Below are 6,000 nucleotides of genomic sequence, written 5' to 3'. Positions count from 1 at the left end.
AGTCCAGGTTTAGTTGTGGCTTTAGTCCTGGTTTAGTTGTGGCTTTAGTCCTGGCTCAATTGTGGCTTTAGTCCAGGTTTAGTTGTGGCTTTAGTCCAGGTTTAGTTGTGGCTTTAGTCCTGGTTTAGTTGTGGCTTTAGTCCAGGTTTAGTTGTGGCTTTAGTCCAGGTTTAGTTGTGGCTTTAGTCCTGGTTTAGTTGTGGCTTTAGTCCAGGTTTAGTTGTGGCTTTAGTCCAGGTTCAGTTGTGGCTTTAGTCCAGGTTTAGTTGTGGCTTTAGTCCAGGTTTAGTTGTGGCTTTAGTCCAGGTTTAGTTGTGGCTTTAGTCCTGGTTTAGTTGTGGCTTTAGTCCAGGTTTAGTTGTGGCTTTAGTCCAGGTTCAGTTGTGGCTTTAGTCCAGGTTTAGTTGTGGCTTTAGTCCAGGTTTAGTTGTGGCTTTAGTCCAGGTTTAGTTGTGGCTTTAGTCCTGGTTTAGTTGTGGCTTTAGTCCTGGTTTAGTTGTGGCTTTAGTCCTGGTTTAGTTGTGGCTTTAGTCCAGGTTTAGTTGTGGCTTTAGTCCTGGTTTAGTTGTGGCTTTAGTCCTGGTTCAGTTGTGGCTTTAGTCCAGGTTTAGTTGTGGCTTTAGTCCAGGTTTAGTTGTGGCTTTAGTCCTGGTTTAGTTGTGGCTTTAGTCCTGGTTTAGTTGTGGCTTTAGTCCTGGTTTAGTTGTGGCTTTAGTCCAGGTTTAGTTGTGGCTTTAGTCCAGGTTTAGTTGTGGCTTTAGTCCTGGTTTAGTTGTGGCTTTAGTCCAGGTTTAGTTGTGGCTTTAGTCCAGGTTCAGTTGTGGCTTTAGTCCAGGTTTAGTTGTGGCTTTAGTCCAGGTTTAGTTGTGGCTTTAGTCCTGGTTTAGTTGTGGCTTTAGTCCTGGTTTAGTTGTGGCTTTAGTCCTGGTTTAGTTGTGGCTTTAGTCCAGGTTTAGTTGTGGCTTTAGTCCTGGTTTAGTTGTGGCTTTAGTCCTGGCTCAATTGTGGCTTTAGTCCAGGTTTAGTTGTGGCTTTAGTCCAGGTTTAGTTGTGGCTTTAGTCCTGGTTTAGTTGTGGCTTTAGTCCTGGTTTAGTTGTGGCTTTAGTCCTGGTTTAGTTGTGGCTTTAGTCCAGGTTTAGTTGTGGCTTTAGTCCTGGTTTAGTTGTGGCTTTAGTCCAGGTTTAGTTGTGGCTTTAGTCCTGGTTTAGTTGTGGCTTTAGTCCTGGTTTAGTTGTGGCTTTAGTCCTGGTTTAGTTGTGGCTTTAGTCCAGGTTTAGTTGTGGCTTTAGTCCAGGTTTAGTTGTGGCTTTAGTCCTGGTTTAGTTGTGGCTTTAGTCCAGGTTTAGTTGTGGCTTTAGTCCAGGTTCAGTTGTGGCTTTAGTCCAGGTTTAGTTGTGGCTTTAGTCCAGGTTTAGTTGTGGCTTTAGTCCTGGTTTAGTTGTGGCTTTAGTCCTGGTTTAGTTGTGGCTTTAGTCCTGGTTTAGTTGTGGCTTTAGTCCAGGTTTAGTTGTGGCTTTAGTCCTGGTTTAGTTGTGGCTTTAGTCCTGGCTCAATTGTGGCTTTAGTCCAGGTTTAGTTGTGGCTTTAGTCCAGGTTTAGTTGTGGCTTTAGTCCTGGTTTAGTTGTGGCTTTAGTCCTGGTTTAGTTGTGGCTTTAGTCCTGGTTTAGTTGTGGCTTTAGTCCAGGTTTAGTTGTGGCTTTAGTCCTGGTTTAGTTGTGGCTTTAGTCCTGGTTCAGTTGTGGCTTTAGTCCTGGTTTAGTTGTGGCTTTAGTCCACGTTCAGTTGTGGCTTTAGTCCTGGTTTAGTTGTGGCTTTAGTCCTGGTTTAGTTGTAGCTTTAGTCCAGGTTCAGTTGTGGCTTTAGTCCTGGTTTAGTTGTAGCTTTAGTCCTGGTTTAGTTGTAGCTTTAGTCCTGGTTTAGTTGTAGCTTTAGTCCAGGTTCAGTTGTGGCTTTAGTCCTGGTTTAGTTGTGGCTTTAGTCCTGGTTTAGTCACCATTTTGATCCGGTAAAAGTGCGAGAGGAAACGCATCCGTGATCTGAATTTACTCGAGCAAAAGCAGAACGTTTTGAAGAACCAAAGCAGAGTCCCTTTTTGAGAAGTTTTGTTTATTGGCTGTACTTATACATTTCCAAAAGAACTTCATAATCCGTATGTAAAGACTGCAAATGCTTCCAACGGTCTCTAAAAGGCAAACTTAGAAACACGGCTTCACACCTGGAACAAACCGTGGCTCTCACAATGACAATTTGACTGCCGCCCAATCATTTCATATAAATAGGTTGCGTTCACAATGTCCCTAAAAAAACTGAAGCCATGATTTCGGACGGAGGGCAGTGAGTGGCAGAACTACGCGGCACATCTGAAAATACGTGTATCCAGCGTTATAGCGTCGAGCAGTTCAGTGGTAGGGACCCCAGAGCAGGAGGGCCTTCCACCTGCATTTAAACACCAACTCAGGGCTGAATTACTGTATTTCCCGGACTATAAGTTGCACCTTTTTTCATAGTTTTGGCCGGGGTGCGACATACTTATATTAATAATCATATACTTATACTCCGGAGCGACTTATAAGTGATATTATTTGTTATTTTCACACTTGCAACCGCATTGGGACTAATATATATTTTTTTATCTTCTCTATTATGCATTTTTTGGCTGGTACGACTTATACTCCAGTGCGACTTATATATGTTTTTTTCTTCTCTGTTATGCATTTATTGGCTGGTGCGACTTATACTCCGGTGCGACTTATACGCCGGAAAATACGGTAAACGTTCTGGAGTCTAGAGAGAATGTGTAGGAAAGCACAGAACTCCATTGGCTAGAACGTTCTGTCCCCAGTCTCACTTCAGATGCTTGGGCTTCATCAGAGAACATCATTGCGGTGAGTAAAATGCTCGTACTGGTGGTGAGTGGAACGGGGCCAGTGTGTACACGTGTTTCCCAGTCTAGGGCTTTTACTGGTTTACTGATTGTATCTCAACATTTCCCTGAAGCTCCTGCGCGTGTTTGTTCGTGGCTGTGCTCTAAATATTCAATCAAATGTATTTTTGTAATGCCCAAAATGAACGTGAGAAGAGGTTAATCAATGTTCACAGGGTTCTGAGCTTGTAGGGGCCCATTGCCTCATTTTTGTCCATGGAAGTGTTTTGCTCAAATACATTTTTTGTAGTAAAATAGAAAGTGAAAGTACTTTCTCCATTGTTGCTCCAACTTTGCAGAGTTTGGCTAGCTTGCTTGCTAACGGCAGTCAACGACAACTGGGGCGGCTTTTTAAGAGCTCCCACATGTTAAAAATATTATGCAGAACAATTTTCTATTTAAAATGTATTGATTTTAGAATAAAGCTAATCAAATACCTAAATTTAAGTGACAAATCCTCATATCTAAAGCTTTCCGCGGGTTTTGGGCGGGTTCGGTGTGGTTGATGAAGCCTGAAAAGCCTTTTTGGAGATTTAGAAGACTTAAACTACCGCACAACAATTATTTTCCTCAACAAACTCGACCGAACGGTTCAAATGTGCATAATCACAAAGTCTGTTTCAGTGGTAAAAGTGAGCGTTTCCTGTAATGTTCCCATTGTTTATCTGGTTTTCTCGTACTTCATTATTGATCATTTTAGATCCAAGTACAAGCTAAATAATGAGTTGTAGATTCTTGCATTTGTTATAGATTGTAGCAGCTCTTTCCCTTTCTAGATGTGTTTTGAGCTCTCTTTTACTTTTACACTTCTAAATGTAAACCGCCTAATGTCCGTTGTGTAAAGTTAGTTCACCATTTTGGCTGATAAGATGAAGCTATTAACCATAAACACGGTAAAAACATCTGATTCTACCACAGAAACCTGCCCTCCGACTCATCTTTATATACGCAGTGTGCATTGTTATGCCATGTGAACCCAATCTATTGAACGTGAAGCTAGTTTACAGATCAAACCAGTTTATATGCATTGAAAATTGACACTCGTGGCGTATATTGTGAGAATCACTGTGTATCGGGTGTCAGTCTCATTGCTAAAGTTTCATTGTCATACACCTGTGAGGAAACGTCACACACATCAACACGTTTGTGCTTTTTATCCATGTTTTCTGTTACATAGTTTTGGGACGACATTCTTTTTCACAAGAACAGACTAGGTTAGATCTGTACGTTTTTGTATACCAACATGCTCACCATTTTTTCATAGTTTTTTTTTTTTTTTTTTTAAAGTGTCAGAACAACATACATCAATACATACCCTTGATAGTAGAGATTTAGCCGGGGCACATCCAGCGCGGTGCTTCTAGTATAATATGTCTTTGTGTTTTGCAGGCTCGTCATAAAAGGCAAAATAAACACAGAGGAAAGCCTGCAGTTCTCAGTTTGGACAGCAGTACAATAAGAGTTTTAGAAAACAACTCGTACACTTACATTGCATCACAATCATTCATATTGTTCGTACAGTTGGAGCGAAAAAGAAAATTACAGCCACTCTTTTCAGTGAATGAGATTTACATTTGTCTGCTTTTTTTTGGCCCAAAACTCAATGTGTGGAGGCTTGAACTTCCCGCTCGTAACGGACTCGCGTATGGGTTGTGCATATGAGGTGACAATAGACATCTGGATTCCTGACTTAAATACTTTGTAACTCTTTGTTGACTTTATACATTGTGCAAAAAACAGCTGTGTTCTAGTCTAAAAGGCCTCCCTGGTGACTTGGTTTCCATCCTCCCCTCATGTACTTTGTAGGCAAGTTTCAAACAGACTTGACAGATTTCTGAACAAAGTATAAGGACATACAACTGCAGAAATGTATGATGCATTTAGAAAGTGGGAATAGTAGAATGTTGGGTGCTGTCATTGGATTTTTTTTTTTTAACGGTGCATTGTGTAGCAAAAAATCCTCCACTAGGGGGAGCATTACCATTTGAAATTTAGTTAAAGATGCTTGACTCATTGATTGAAGGGTCTCTACTTGGTTTTAATTGATTCTGTTTGAGATAAAAGCCCTTTATATCATGCAGTGTTTTGTTAATGCAGATAATTCAGAAACTACATTTTAAAAAAGCTATCGGGGACACTGCCTGACACAATCTCAGACAGTGTTCTCTATCATGGAGCATTAAAGAGTGAGTGAAATCACAAAGGGGGCGGGGATTGATGAGAACCATGTGGAAAGAACTGCATAAGACAATCCCAGCCACAAAGGTTAAGATTTCAAACTGAAATATATGTTCCTGACTCATGGTTCAACATCTGAAACCGTCCCTTTAAGGGCCAATGTATCATGGGTAGCCCTTAGTTGGTAAAAATACACAATGTGGATCAAAAATGCCCCTATAACTATCTTTTAATACATCTACAGGGACCTTTATGTGACAAAGAGTTTTGTATAAGTATTGAAGTTGAGTTTGAGCAAATCCACACAATGCACCTTTAAAACGTTGAATACGTTTCTATCACTTTCAGCCTTACTTTGTTTTTCACATCAAAATAAAATTGAATGGGACTGTATGCTCAGTGACTTCCGTGAAAATAAATTAAAAGCATAACTAGAATTTAGATTTAACTCTGACGCTGTCCAAAATTATAGATTTTTTCTTGGCTAACTGCAAACTTTTCCTTGTTATGCTATAATTAAAACATGTCATTGATATTACCATTCCCAGGCTTTGTTCGGCCCTCTGCACTGTAAAAACAACTTCCACTCGTTGAGTATGAAATATGAACTGTAGGAGAAGAATTAGCGTCATATGTACACATACACTATTACACCTCTTGGCTCGCTGTGATTTATGGCATTTATTTACATTTACAATGTCAAGTGGGATGCGCAATTCTCACCTTGAGCTCAAAAGATAAACGACTTCCAAATGCAAATGTGATCATTTGAACGTGTAGAAAAATAAGTCATACCATCGTATTGACAAAAGGTGGTTAAGACGTAGCACCGGCTGCAACCAAGATATTAATAACCAAAGAAAGTTGTGCCACAAATGTGAAAAAGTGGAACAATTC

This window comes from Eucyclogobius newberryi, unplaced genomic scaffold (assembly GCF_026437365.1).
Source record: "Eucyclogobius newberryi isolate DKJ021-1_F unplaced genomic scaffold, fEucNew1.0.hap1 SCAF_15, whole genome shotgun sequence".
Taxonomy (NCBI): Eukaryota; Metazoa; Chordata; class Actinopteri; order Gobiiformes; family Gobiidae; genus Eucyclogobius; species Eucyclogobius newberryi.
This window is presented reverse-complemented; position numbering follows the sequence as displayed.